The following is a 16,871-nucleotide window of genomic DNA, read 5'->3' as shown; positions in this document are numbered from 1 at the left end:
GACGCGGGCAGCGTTAAGTCATACCCGAGTGTGGGGGAAATTCGTTTCAAAAGTGACCGTCTGAAAATTGGACAAAGTGGCTGCCGCGGCCGTGTGTGGGTTCAAGGCATACAATAAGGCGCACAAACATAGCCGGAGGCAGTAACAACAACATCATATACACCCATACTCACATATACACTCTCTAGCTCGTCACATAAGCACATGTGCGAGCGACCACCCGAGCCGGACTCCTGTCCATTTTGGCGCTATAACCAAACCACCCACCGTCTACCGCCCTCCCAGAAACACTGTCGTCTACGTCCTACGCACACTTCCAAGCCAACTTACTTACATATATGATGCCAGTGTCCGTCCATCCCCCATCGGCGGCGTCTAAATTGCGTTTGTCCCTTGAAAGAATCGTCCTAAGATGAAAGTGCTGTCCCTTGTCCGCCAACCGTCCGTTAGCAACGCTGAAAATTTGCTCGTGGCATGAACACATGTGGCGTTATTTCGTCGCAGATTTTTGTTCGCCAACTGGACAAGGATATTGTATACACTGCAATCGTTTTTTTTTTTATCCGACCCAGTTCTTTGTACCATTCAAAACAAAAAGTAAAACAGCCTTCTTCAGTGTGGTGAAAACATACTTCCATTAAATGGATTAAATTAAAATAAAAAACTGTATAAGATATTTTTTAAATATTTTTTAATGGTCATATTCAAATTTAAAAAAATTTTCTATTCATAATCCTTTTGAAACTGATACTTTAAGACTTGTAACAATATAAAAAAAAAATTTTTAATGTAAAAATATAATTTTGTAAGAACTTACATACATATATAGATGGCAATAAAGATTTCGATTTTTAATTTTAATCATGCGTTTACAAATCGAAATAAAGGATTACTTAAAATATTTAAAGTAGTGAAATATTTTTAAATCTGTAGATTACTTTAACGATAGAGAAACTCCTCTGATGCAGTATGGCTGAATACTTTAAACTAAAAATCGGATGCTCATGTTTCTTTCAGTGTAATTCGAAAGTACTCACTCCACGCGTCTCCCATAGCGGCAGATATTCGTGCTTCCTTTGGCGAGCCGTGGGCCACGGTGAGGCCTTTGTCGTTTTTAATGCTATGGCCCGGGTAGTGTCCAGCTTGCCGTAAGTACAGTTGTGCAAATACACTTCTAGCGGACAGCATCGCGGCCCAAGAATTTGTATTTTATCAGCATCGTGCGCGTCGCGTAGTCAAGGACTTCCAATATTTACGCGAAATACACACGTATACAACATACATATGTGTGCACATATGTATATATATATATATATATATATATGACACAAACATACATACAAATATATATATATATAAATATACATATATATATATATACATATATATATATATATACATATATATATATGAGTCTAATGTGCATGTGTTTGTTGAAGCAAATGGGATATGTGACGTGGTGGGGAGGGGAGGGTTTCGCAGGCCTCTTTGGATATGATGTGAATGTGTGCGTGTTTTTGTGTATGGGGTGTGGGAGTGGGGTGGACAAGTAAGGCTGAGGGTTATTGTACGATCCTTTCATTTTAGTCCTAAATATCCTTCTTCCAATATTTCAAACGTGCCTCGTGACGCGACCGTTTTGTAGGATGAGTGGGTCGAAGGCGGCCCTTTGTGGGCACAGACTTTGTCACCAGTGCCGTCGTTGTCGCCGTCGTAGTCTGCGTTGCTTCTCCTGTTTCTGTTCTTGTTATTGTTGCTGCTGCCGTCGCTGCTGACGTGTTGTCCTCGCGTCACGGCGCGCAGTTTAACGGTGGACAGACGAGAGCTCACCAGGGCTTACGGGTACTATGCTCTGTTGTGGACATGCGGGGCTGAAACCGGGGTCAGCTTTTATCACGGCATTTATTTTTCTATTCCACTTATAATATATGCCAGAAACAGGATACACACCCACATGGGCATATATTGGATATTTATTTTGTATTCGAATGCGCGGCATCGGGCACCGAGTGTCACAAGCGTTGGCGGTGTCGTTTAGTAGCTGAGCCGCTGGACGGTTAGTTCAGGGTTATCCACGGTCTGCATTTTCATGTGTGTTTGTCTACTTGTATGAGCGTAGTTTGTCAGCATCGGTTATTCTCTTGGCTTGGGCAAACGGACGGACACTGAAAAATGGCGAGAATCCACTTGGGTGATTTGCGCGATGTCGACATACACAATCATATGCGGCACAAACATATGTACCAACATCTGGTACATACATTTAAAGATGAAAACATTTCTTTCTTTCAATTTTTCGTATCCTTCTTTTGGACACACATCCATGTGCATACATTTCTATCGTGTGCATATAAAAGCTATAGGATACATTTTTAATTCGTTAAGAGTTCCTGTCGAAGTGGTCATTCTTAACAAAAAATTATATAATTCATTTTTCATTTCTAAAATCTGACCTTTTATAAAAATTAACCAAAACGTTGTTTTTTTTTTTAATGTATGACATAAATATTTTATCTAGTAACCCGAAATGAACTTCTCTTTCTACCAAATTTTGTAAACAAATATCTATATATGTAAGTAACATATGCATATGTAAAGAAGAACATACATAGTTCTGATATTATAATAGATATTATAACAGCAGCCCTGCAGATTGGCAAGTTGCGTATATAGCAGCATATGAGATTAAGTATGTTGTGCACAAATGCATCTAAAATTACTTGAAAAAGCACTTTGGAATTCATATTGGACTATATCTTATCGTTCAAGAATCCAAAGTATGCAAATCATTTACGTTTAGAGAGTTGGTCACCTGGTCAGATGATAGAAGGTTCAGGGAATTCGCTATTGGTAATTTTTGGCTCCTGGTTCCACATATAGCATGTCTCAGTTTTTACACACCTTATTTAAAATCGGCAAAGTGGGTTTTTCTAAATCGTTTTCTCTTAGTATTGAAGCTATCGTCATTAAGCTACCATCATAAAAGCAGAGTTATTACTCAGGGTAAACCTTCCATTAAATTAAGCAATCAATAATGACATGTAGCTGATCCTCTTTTGAGTAATAAAATTGATAAAATAATTATTGAAAAGTAAGATCTATAAATTTAAATATTTATTCTATTATGTATGAGATTACAGAAAATATTGTCAGTAATAGATAGGTTAATAAAGCTCCTAACGTACCTGCACGTAATCAGCGGCATATGACATATACCCTTGCAGACGGTATTATAATTTTGTTGTGAATATATTCTTGATCAGTATCAACAGCCGAGTCGAGATGTATGACAAACTTTTTGTTTTTCAATATATCTTAGCCATACTCGGCATTAACTATTTTCCCTGTGCTTTTTAGATACGGGGAAAGCATTACGAAAAGGTTGGGTCTGAAAGTGTGTTAAATCTTCGGCGTGCCTAAGATAGTCCTTTTTTCTCGTTTTTCATAAAAACGTTTTTTACGATATTCTGAAAATTAGGGCAGATATCGAAAAACAATAGGCCTCTTCTCTGCATGGTGTACGAAATAATATATTACAAAGTTGTACAAAAAAATTATATGCTTACACATTTTCACCATGAGTTCAAAAATTAGGCAGTTGAGGGTCAGATGTTCGGTTCATGGTGAATAGAAATTTGAATTCCGTTTTCAAATCGATTCGCATCATAAACGACCTATAGCTTCGTTTGAAGCTGGTTTCTTCCGTCTGGCCAAACATTTTAAACTATTTTAGCTTCTAATTTTACTTTGCTTTTAAGCTATATGATTCATTGTTTATTATTTCTTTAAAGTTAAAAAGCTATATGCGCTCTTATTCACTTATGGAAAAACGTACCTGGTCAATAAAGTCTGCACACCATTATCTTTGGCACAGTGTCAATGAAATCCTATGCCGACTCGGCACTTAACGCCTCTTCCGCGTTCGAAATCGCTGCTTATTGCCCTAATTGCCCTCATCTTGCCCACTTGTGCTGGTAACTGCTTATCTGGGCGCAGTTGATATGTTGATGATGTGTTTACTGCAGCTTAAAGTTCATTTTACGACTCGTTTTATTTATATCTCGGTACAGAGCCTGAGGTTGGGCATGTCCTGGCGTCAATAAATTTTTATGAGCCATGATGCGGTTGCTCTTGTAGCTGGCGTCCATATAAACTGATTTCAATGTTTTATGGCGAATTTTGTGGCCATTCGTTTCGTATGTAATTCCCGTTAAACTTTTACGCGCGAAAATTAGTTTTCAATTTGTTGCACATTGCCCAGCAGCTTTTTGCCCTTAACAATAACAGTAATGTCTGCTTGTAAATCAAAAACGATCAAAAAGTAAACAACTTACTTTTATTTTCTTGTTTATTTTAACAAGTAGCAATGTAAGACTATTAACAATGTAAGAATATAATTAATGTAAGCATATTTAAATATAATTTCAATTATAATAACGTCATTGCCGAAAAGTCAGTTATCAAGAAAACAAATGTGGCCTTTAAAATTAGTGCTAAAATAACAACAGGACAAAACGGCTATCTTTTGCATGGCAAAAATGAATTGTTAGTATGAAATAAACAACAATTAAGAAAGCCAACAAGGAAAAAATGTTTGCTTACATACAAATTTCCAAACTATTAAAACGATTTTTATTTATTAATTTTAAACTTTCCAATCACTATCGTTACAGATATTAAAAAATATTTATATGTTTACATTAATTGGCAACTGCAATCTAGCATTAAAGTCCTTAAAACTTTCAGGATTTTGAGGCTTTTGACTTCACCTATCAGAGTCGTTTATATTGTATATACAGTACGACCTCGCTCAACGCAACCTACTAAAATTTGGCCATTTACAAAAACTGAGGTGGTTGCAAAAACCAAGGGAAAATTTTCTGTTGGCCACGAGACCTATTTCCAAAAAGAGATACCTTTGCTAACCATTAAAATTAAAGTAAATCGAATAGTTCTGTGTTCAAAGCAAGGATTTCATTTAGCTTTATTTATTTTTTGAAAAATTGAGAAATTGTGGTTTGTAGTTTTTTACAATTAACACTTTTCTGAACAGCTGTTTCTACAATGTTAAGAAATCGGATGCCGGTATTAACAGACAAATCGATACTGCCATCTTCGTATGTTTCTATGTAAACAAAGATAAGTTTGATGATGAGTTTGATGAAGATATCTCCAAAACGGGAGTGCCCGACTAGGAGCTACTCTGAACACAACACCGAGTTATTTTTACAAGCATTCAACTATACACAAAAACACACAGGCATACACCTACACACTTACACTTACACATGCACATACATCCTATCTAGCAAACCTGCCTTTTTATACCCTGAACCCATTAAAAATGGTTAAAAAGGGTATATTGTATTTGTGCAAATGTATGTTACAGGCAGAAGGAAGCATCTCCGACCCCATAGAGTATATATATTCTTGATCAGCATCAACAGCCGAGTCGATCTAGCCATGTCCGTCTGTCTGTCCGTCCGTCCGTCTGTCCGTCCGTCCGTCTGTCCGTCCGTCCGTCTGTCCGTCTGTCCGTATGTATGAACGCAAGGGTCTCAGAAGCTATAAGAGCTAGAGACTTGAAATTTTAGCTGTAGGTAACTTACCCCGTTTCCAAGTAATCGATAAAAATCGATATCGCAATCCTGTTTTTTGGGCAATTTTGGTAAATAATAAGAGCTAAAATCACCAAACTTGACATGTAGCTTTTAGAATAGTATATATTTATCAAGTATCTTTCATTTTATACTTATCGCCTGTTGGAAGAAGAGGGTTCAGGGTATCCCCTAGTCGGAGCTCCAGACTAGAACCTCTTACTTGTTGGGTTTAGGTATGAGACAGATTTTAGCTCTAGATTTTAGCTAAGATTCTAGAAGAGGCTTTCATGCCACATTGGAACTCTATTTAGCCATGTGACTTGGAATATATGTATATATACAGTACTAGCGGGTATAACCCGGCCTTGCCCGTGGCACGTATGTTATAAAATCAATGTTCTCAAGCAAAATTGAAATGATTTTGAAACAGATCGGACGGTAAACAAATAACTTTCATACAAACGTTTTCCGCCAATTTAGCACTGTTGCGAGTGGAATTTCCCAAATCGCTGAAACACGTATTCATTACATTCTTATGTAGAGCTTTGAAAATAAGTTTGAAGCAAATCGGACACAATTTAAAACTTCGTACAAAAATTCTTTGAGTCGCATTACACCCGAAAAAGTTTGGGTTCTGCAAAAAGTGTGAAACACGTCTCAAATGATTTTTCTTATAGATCTTTGGAAACGAATTTGAGCGCGAAACGTCACCCACCAAATTTTTGACCTCCATTTCCACCAAGGAGGAACGGATTTTTCGAAATGTGTGAAACACCCCTTAAATGAATTTGAACAAAGATCTTTGAAAATAAGTTTGGGGCCGATCGGATGGTAAACAAAAAACTTGCATACAACCGTTTTCCGTCAATTTACCACTGTTGCGGGTGGAATTTTCCAAATCGCTGAAATACGTATTTATTAAGTTCTTATGTAGAGCTTTGAAAATAAGTTTGAAGCAAATCGGACACAACTTAAAAGTTCACCCAAAAAATCTTTAAATCGCATTCCCCCCGAAGAAGTTTGAATTCTGCGAAAAGTGAGAAACACGTCTCAAATGATTTTTCATATAGATCACTGGAAATGAATTTGAGCGCGAATCGTCACCCACCAAATCTTTAACCTCCATTTCCACCAAGGAGGAACGGATTTTTTGAAAAGTGTGAAACACCCCTCAAATGAATTTGAACAAAGATCTTTGAAAATAAGTTTGAGGCCGATCGGATGGTAAACAAAAAAGTTACATACAAACGTTTTTCGCGATTTTTCCACACTTGCGGGTGGAATTTTCCGAAGTGAAAATTTCAGCTTGCTAGCTCTTACGGTTTGGGCTGTGCGTTGATCACCAATCAGTCAGTCAGTCAGTCAGGACAAACAGTTATATACATATATAGAGATAATTTGCATAGCTGCCTCGATACTTAGCTGCATCGGTAAAATAATCGGCAATAAGAGCTATTTTGGTATGAAATTAATTACGTTAACTGCATCTAACTTAACAGCCTTTTGCACTTAAACGCCTCCTATAGGCAGTAATTTTTTGTCAATTTCTATGAATATCATGTAAGTTACCTGCGCCATCTATTATCAGATGTGTTGATTTTTGATTTGTTTTTCTTATGTATACAATAAACTGTATGGAAACTGAATTAAATGTAATTTAAATACACAAAGTTAATAAAAACTATAAAATTAATTTATTTAACTTTGTACTGTTAAATAGAGTTCAGTGCAACTTAAAAAAACTGAGGTTACTATGAAATCGATTCAATTTTTGGAAAAAAATAAATTAAGTTAACTGCATTTTTAGGATAGCTGCCTCTTATGTCTGTGCAAAGTACTCGAGGCAGCTAAGCAATTTATCTCTATATATAAAACTGTTTGTCCTGACTGACTGACTGACTAAATGACTGAATGACTGATTGGTGATCAACGCACAGCCCAAACCGTAAGAGCTAGGAAGCTGCAATTTTCACTGTAGCTACCTTATGTGATGTAGGTGCACGTTAAGACGGGGTTTCGGGAAATTCCACCCGCAAGTGTGGAAAAATCGCGAAAAACGTTTGTATGTAACTTTTTTGTTTACCATGCCATCGGCCCCAAACTCATTTTCAAAGATCTATGTTCAAATTCATTTGAGGGGTGTTTCACACATTTTGAAAAATCTATCCCTCCTTGGTGCAAATGGGGGTCGAAGATTTGGTGGATGACGTTTTGTGTTCAAATTTATTTCCAAAGATCTATAAGCAAAATCATTTGAGACGTGTTTCACATTTTTTGCAAAATCTAAATTCCTTCTTTGGAAAATGCATTTTAAAGATTTTTTTGTTGGATTTTAAGTTTTGTCCGATTTGCATAAAAGTTGTTTGATTCCCGTCCGATCAGTTTCAAAATCATTTTTAAAGCTTTTTGAAAACATTGACATACAAACATAACATACGTGCCACGGGCAAGGCCGGGTTTTACCAGCTACTACTGTATATATGTATATAAACTTCATATTTAGGCCATTAAAAGTTAGTAAAGATCGGACAACAAAATTAAAAGTTACTCATCAACTTATTTTCAATAGTGTGGCGCAGCCTTGTCGCTGCTTAAGTTGCGCAGATGGCGTGTTTAAGATGGCGGGAGTATGTCTGTTGTGCATAAATGCATCTAAAAGTACATCCAAAGCATTTTAGTGCTCATATTGGGCTGCATCTTATTGAACTAAATGCTATCGTCTCATGCCTAAATGTCATACTAACATTTCAACTTATACGGAAAAAGAGAAAACACGGATATCTTCGGGATGCCGATGAACTATTACCGCTGTGGAAATTTGCCTTACGGCTAGTGAAGCTAATAAATGCAGAATATTTTACCGTACAAAAACTTATTTTTCGTACGGTTCTTCCTATAGAGCTATATAATAAAGAAGTGCGAACATGATAATAATCGGCTTATATAAGCAGCATGGGTAAACTACTAAATGTCAAGATTGGTTAACACATCTTGATAAACCAAAACTTTCGCAATACAAGAACCTTCTTTTCCGTTCCTATGCCAGCTATGTGACATAGTGGTCTGATCCGCCCGGTTCTAAACGAAAAATGAAACTATAAAAAATTTCAAGACGATGACTTTAAAAGAAACAGACTGATGGACGGACGGACGGACAAACGAATATAGATATGTACATATATAAACTCAGGTATTGGTGATGTAGAATTATTACACTTATTTATAAAAAATAAAATAATGGTGTCCCTTAAACATGTTTGACTTATTTTAAGCTTCAGTATACTAATGGCAATAATCCGTAAATTCGTCCAAGAGAAACGGGTTTACAAACATGTAAACGTTGTTAGTTGTGTAATATAGACAAACCTAATAAAAAAAATTGGAAATGATGCATTAATTAAGTGAGAATTTAAAATTTAATTGTTTTAACAGCTGATGCAGTGTGAGCAAAGCGCCAAGCAAAAAATTAAGTTAAGAAAAATACTATTAATATTTAATACAAAATGTATTCTTGAAACATGCACATTTAGGCATGTTCCGCGAACTCAAAATAAAAACTGCATATTAAAGTAAGTGTGTTTGTGCACACATGTACATATACAGAAATTCATGCACTTGCCAATATTTTGTAATTGCCGGCGAATCTAGAATAGATTTTATTGTGTCATACAAAATACGAGTAATCGCAAAAAAGCAACGTCCTTAACATTGTGACTGTAACTCCAATTGGAATATTATTTACTGAATTTCGTGTAATGGGAAGGCGTACCCAAAAAAGAAAAATATACCTGATCACACAGATAGTTTACTATACGAAAAGCTGCATGCTAAGTGTGTTGAGTCTAGCTCTTAAACACTACGAGATATCCTCAAAACACAAGATATATATATTAAATATTCATGATCAGCATCAATTTTGTCGTGAAATGTGTAACGCCTAGAAGGAGACTTCTATACCATAAAGTATATATATTCATGATCAGTATCAACAGCCGAGTCGATATAGCCATGTCCGTCTGTCTGTTTCTATGCGAACTAGTCTCTCAGTTTTAAAGCTATCTTTATGAAACTTTGCAGAAGAGCCCTTTCTGTTGCCCGCAGTACATACATCGGAACCAGCTGGATCGGACCACTATATCATATATCTGCCATAGGAACGATCGGTCGAAAAGTAAGTTCTTGTATGAAAACATTTTCTTTTATCAAAATATCTTGACCAATCTCGGCACTTATTAGTTTTACTATGCTCCTCATATATACGCAAAATCCTATCAACATCGGACCATAGGAACGATCGGTCGAAAATTAAGCTGTTGTATAGTACATTTCTTTGTTTTTCAAGATATCTTGACCACTCTCGGCATCTATTAGTTTCACTATGCTGCCTCCATTTATGCAAAATCTTATTTACATCGGACCACTATATCATATAGCTGCCATAGGAACCACCGGTCGAAAATTAAATTCTTGTATGGAAAACTTTTTTGCTTTTCAAGATATCTTAACCATACTTAACTACTTATTCTGTGCTTCTTAGATATAGACAAAGCACTATGAGCATTATGAAAAGGTTAGGTCTGCAAGGGTATTAAATGATCGGCGTGCCGAAGATAGCCCTTCTTTCTCGTTTTAATTGAAACTGGATTTTTAGTATGGCTCTGAGGTCAATGGTCAATGGAGTTGTACAAGTTCAACACCGGTACAGGAATCTAAAATTTGTTTTTATGATACAGAAAACGAGCTCGTAACAGGAGCTGCATTTAGTGTTAGTAGAAGAATGATTAGAGCATCTCCTAGTCGGGCACTCTCGACTTGAGCACTTGTTTTTATTGTAGCTGTTCCATCTACATACATACAGATGTATGTATATGTTCTATGGCAAGTGGCTTTTGCATGATATGTGAGTTAGTGGTCTGTTTCCCGATAAATTCATTTTAAATGAAAATTATTCGTTAACAGAACTCATTTGACTATATTTAAAAAACATCCGACCAAAGCCATTTATCACGTGAGCTTAAAAAAGTACTCTTAATAACAATTATTTTTTCTAGTATGCTGTCGATTGTGTCGTCCGCGGCCGCTATGTTAATTTTTTGATGTACATATGTATGTATGTACATAATCGATTTACGTCAACCTTCAACTTGGCTGTTGTTATGATGAGAAATAAACAGATAAGCGCACATATCCCGAACGTAGTCATTACATAGGTACATTTATACTAGTTTATTCGTTACCTTGCTAATTAACCCAGTTGCATCTATATATGTATATGCAGGTGCAATACATATATATATACATATATATAATACATATATATATATATATATATATGTATATACAGAACCATGAATATATATATATACATATACATACATATGTATATACGCGTATATATATATGTACAGAAACACAAGAACATATGTTCAACATTGACATTGACTTTCATCTCATTATAATGGCTATTTATGACCGCCCCAGCTCATATGTATGTATGTATTTACATAGTCTGTGGATATGCATTTGCTGCTCTTGTGTGTATGTGAATGTATGTACGTAAGGCAAATGCCAACCGAATTACTAGCAGCATTGCTTCAAACCACTTGTTTTCCTAATTTAATGATAATGAGCTATTTATGGGTTTGTGTCCCTGTGCTTTAGTTGGCCAACGATGGTGACAGGGAAAGTGTTCTTAATTGGCCGTGCGTAGCTGAATAAGTTTGTGTTTGTGCACATGAAGTGTATGTAGGTTAATTAATATGGCTTAAAAAAGTGAATAGGTGTATTAGTTTTGTGCAACGTTTGTTTAATAAAGTCTTTAAATTTGAAAAAATATACCCGCGTACCCGTTTCAGATAGATTGTTAAGATTATATGGCTATAAGTCTAAGTCTCAGACAGCACAAACATTATTACTATTTTATTTTTACCTGCGTCAGTGTTAAAATTTTTCATTTTTTTTTTTCAATAAGATGGCCAATCTACATATGGCTCCCGCAGTTTTGAAGGTAGAACTACTCTTAATTTGGATAACAAATATTTTCAACGTTCCCGGAACACTGCGCAGGCTCTTGATAAAACCTATACTTATTAAATTTAATGGGCAGCTTTAAGATATTATTCAGTTGCATCCGGCTTCTTACTTGTTATGGTTGCTACATCCACTAACCATACAACATTGTGGTTACTTTTTCATACCCTGAACCCATTTAAATTGGGTAAACAGTTTATAATGTTTTTGTGCAAATATTACAGGCAGAAGGAAGAATTGTATGTGGCCGGGCTATACGAGTTTATTTCAAGTCATCGATTACTTGCCCTGTTTCCAAGCAATCGGTAAAATGTGATACCGTAAGAAATTTTCCCCAAATTTGACATATAGCTCCTGGGATAGTATATACAAATATACTCAACATTATTGCAAGATTAATCATGCAAAATTCGAGGACTATGCTCTTGAGACCGCTATGCGGCTGATAGATAGATATTCATAGTTCTGTATTCTTTCCACGGTTCATAAATTCTAAGTTCACTCTCCTGATATTTCAAATTGCCTAATGTCAATCAGGGAGCTTTCTGAAGAAGCTATAGAGTCAAAATTCAAGGGCATAAAAATGTGAAAACTGCAAAATTTCACGCGTTTCAAGATTTTATTAACAAATTGTTTTTAAACGCCGATCCTTTTATTTCGGGACAGAGAACTGCCAATTTGTTTTATTGTTATTTGTTTGTGATTATGATTAATGATTTTGATTTACTATTCATAGAAAATATTTTTAAACTCGTGAAACATCGTTAGTGTTGACACCATCAATGGTGTTTTAATTACGTGTCCATGAAACTATATCTTTTTAATATAAAATGATTACAATATTTATGGAGTACATAAAAATTAAATTTGCAGGGAAACAGCAATAAGAAATCCACACTTCAGCATCATCGCTCTGCAATGAACCTTTTGCTTTAATTTTCGTGATTCTCTTTTCGAAGCAGCTTTGATTGAGACGGTTTCTTATATGCTTATATGCACTTAGGATGAGATTTATAGCGCTTGTATTCAACTCGATAATATGTAGAAATTCAATTGAATGAAAATTTGAAATCGAAACAAGTAAGAGGGTCTAGTCGGGAGCTTCCGACTAGGGGATACCCTGAACCCTCTTCTTCCGACAGGCGATAGGTATAAAATGAAAAAAAATTGATACATATATACTATTCCAGAAGCTACATGTCAAGTTTGGTGACTCTAGCTCATATTATATGCCGAAATTGCTCGAAAAATAGGATTTCGATATCAATTTTTATCGATTACTTGGAAACGGGGCAAGTTATCGAATATCGGAAACTAGGGGACTAGGAGGACCTACAGCAAAAATTTCAAGTCTCTTATAGATTTTGAGATCCTTGCGTTCATACATACGGACAGACAGACGGACGGACGGACGGACGGACAGACAGACAGACAGACGGACATGGCTAGATCGACTCGGCTGTTGATGCTGATCAAGAATATATATACTTTATGGGGTCGGAGATGCTTCCTTCTGCCTGTTACATACATTTGCACAAATACATAATACCCTTATTACCTATTTTCAATGGGTTCAGGGTATAAAAAAATTGCTGAGGATATTGATGCAAAATTCGAAAAATGAGTATAGACCAAATTCCTCGGCCATAACTGAATACCATGCGCAGCTTACGCAACTGCTACCGACTGCTTCTTCCCATAGCACCACACTATTGAAAATGCTTTCTGCGAATCTTCGTATTTTGATCCTAATGAAATATTTCATTAAATACCAAAGACCAAACATTTTCGAATGGATCCACATAGCATATTCTGGATCGGTGTGATTATAGGATTTCAATATCGACATTTTTATACATTTTTACGGATGCGTTGTTAGTTATCGATGATTTGAGATAAGCTTAAGCTGGGCGGAGGAGTTTCAAGTGCCGATCTTTTATAGTTTCTGGGATTGACGCGTTTAAACACGCGGACAGACATAAGGACTCGGATATATATATTCATGTCACTGTTGGTGCTGAGCAATTAAATAATAAGACGTGAGTAATAACAATGGATACCAGGATGATATTTTTTGGTATCTGTTACCATACTTACTTTTATGGGTTCAGAGGTATAATTCTTTATAATTCTATATTAGGTATTTTACGGGTATTTGACTTTAAATTTTGGTAAAATAAAATGTTACACTGTTCTTCGCCTCTGCATTTAGATAATTGCACTTTTTATACCCTTGCAGAGTGTATTAAAATTTTGTCGTGAAATGTGTAACGCATAGGAGGAGACATCTCCGGCCCCATAAAGTATATATATTCATGATCAGTATCAACAGCCGAGTCGATATAGCCATGTCCGTCTGTCTGTTTCTATGCGAACTTTATGAAAATTTCAAGAATTGCCCATTCTGTTGCACGCAGTACATACACCAGAACCAGCTGGATCGGACCACTATATCATATAGCTGCCATAGTAACGATCGATCGAAAAGTAGGTTCATGTATGAAAACATTTTCGTTTATCAGGATATCTTGACCAAACTCGGCATTTATTAGTTTTACTATGCTCCTCATATATATGCAAAATCCTATCAATCCTATATCATATAGCTGCCATAGGAACGATCGGTCGAAAATTAAGTTCTTGTATGGAAAACTTTTTGTTTTTCAAGATATCTTAACCATACTCGGCATTAACTACTTTTCCTGTGCTTCTTAAATACGGGAAAGCACTTTGAGAAGTATGAAAATGTTAGGTCTGCAAGGGTATTAAATCTTCGGCGTGCCGAAGATAGCCCTTTTTTCTCGTTAGGAGTCGTTTTAGATAGTATTTAATAAAATCAAGGGAGAGACGACGAAATGACAACATATAAAAAAATATATTGATTTCTTTGTGGAATATTCTTCGAAGTTCTGACTTGACAGTCCTAGGAATGCCGACCAAATTATTTTTTCTTGCTATTTAATTTTATAATCAAAGCTTCAAAAATTGGATCATCAATTAAGATATCAATTATTAAAATTAATGTAGTAACGAAAAATTTTTACGATCCTATATTCACAATATATACAATTTTTGACGATTGTCCACGATAAAGCCTGATCCAACTGTGTTGTAATAAAAATGTATGTTTTTTTTTGATTCAATACAATAAATATACATATATTCTTGATGAGTCTCAACAGCCGAGTCGACGTAGCCATGTCCGAACTAGTCTCTCAGAAGTCCCTCTTTCCGTTGTACGCAGTACATATGTATGTCGGAATCGGCTAGATTTGGCCTTTACATTAGAGCGACATGTGCGTGAGGAAACATATATATTTTAACGTGTATACGACAATTTTGCATATACACCTAATTCTGTTTTTACACGGTAGATTAATTCCAGAAAAAACCGTGTAAAAAAAGACATTGATCGTATGCAAAAATAGGTGATTGGTTCCTTATTTCTAAAACCTATTTAAATTAGTTAAACACAAAGATTTTTTAAGAAAAAGCATTCATGTTTATTTTAAAAAATCACATATATAATCTTTATTTACACGAGCATAGTTATTAAATGTATGACAAGTTCAGGAACTAAAAACAATTATGTAAAACAGCTACATATGTTTTTAACAAACAGAATAGGTTATTCATTTTTTAAGGTAAACAAATAATGAACATAATATAAATAACTGAATGAATATAAAATATTTTTAGCTGAACTTTTATCTTAATACGTTACAATTTAACCTAATGTAATGTTAGAAAAACAATTTCCCATAAAAAATTTCTTCAGCAAACACGTCTGATTGCATTGATTAGGTGTACAGGTAAATATTAGGTAACATCTAATTCTTACTATACAAATGTGCTATTTCTTATTATATACGTGAACATAACAATATGCATACATACATACATGCACAAATACAATTATACAGGACCTGCAAATTTTCATATACGGCTTTACATACTTTCTTGTGTACACACATAAGTATCTATATACATACATACATATGTAGGTATGTTTTACTATATTCTTACACTTATGTATGTTGAAGTCTTGCAATCTTGTCTCCAATGTGCAATGTTTCATTTGTCTGGTATAATTACTTGAGGGCAGAGGCTAAAACAAAAATAATCATTTCGAAATTTGTAGCTATACACAAGCACAGGCATGCTCTCTAGAGGTGTTTAAGAAGCGCGTTTTAAATACCTAAAGAAGTAATTAAATTTTCATTTATCTGTACTCGCACGTCTGTAGACATGTTGTAGAGTATCTAAGTGTATATCGATAAACATACATATGTATATATGTACGTACATCTCTGTATACATTTACATGTATGTACATATGTATACATTTGTGCAGTAAAATACAAACATATGTATGTAAATACATCCGCATGCGAACACACACTATTTCTTAAATCCCTTTATGTGCATATGTGTGTGAAAATATACTTTTTGGAAATTCATATGCAAAATGTATGTATGTATGTTTGGCTTTGGGGAATGCATGCTTGTGTATGCATCTTTTTTCATTGTATGCGTTCTGATGTGCAATAACTGAGAATTCCAAAAATTTAACCTACCGAGAAGCGATTGGTCGGCCACACATGTGGGTAGCTGCTTTCTTATTTTATCTGTTACTTCTTAATCGTGCTAATTCAGCTTTTCTTCTTTCTAGCCACGTATTAAACACTTGTTTAGACCCGGAAATTATAATTGTGAAGCAGTGTGTATGTACCTGCATGTTATGCAACCGGCCATTGAGTAATAAGGAGACAGAGGAGGCTTTTGGATCAAAAGCTCTTTTTCGAAACACTTCATGAGCGATACCGAGGTTGCAAACAAAAATTGCACCCGGCTGTCTACATCTACTTCTGCCGTTGCCCAAAAATCAAAGACATTTTCAGCACATTTCCCATATGAACCAACAACAACCATAATCAAAACACACGATTCGACAATGAAAAAAGGACATTACAAATTCTGTCCCTGCTATCCCTTTTTGGGATAGCAAAGCTACTACACTCTTCTAACTCATTGTTGTGGTTTCTAAGCACTGCTATGCCTTTAATTCTTCTTCTCCACTCGCTTTAAACTTTCAAGCAGCCAGGCAGATTTTTATAATATTTCATTTTTCGATCAGCAAGGCACCCTTTCTTAAATAGGGTATTTTAACTATTCATAAGTTCTGTAACCAAATACCACTAACCTTCTTATATACACATTTTTATCTAATGTCTGAGAAAA

The sequence above is a fragment of the Drosophila montana genome, unplaced genomic scaffold (assembly GCF_035044405.1).
Source record: "Drosophila montana isolate Dmon_TW-CO22-7 unplaced genomic scaffold, ASM3504440v1 contig_1900_1, whole genome shotgun sequence".
Lineage (NCBI taxonomy): Eukaryota > Metazoa > Arthropoda > Insecta > Diptera > Drosophilidae > Drosophila > Drosophila montana.
The sequence above is the reverse complement of the archived record's forward strand: the minus strand, read 5'-3'. Positions refer to the sequence as shown.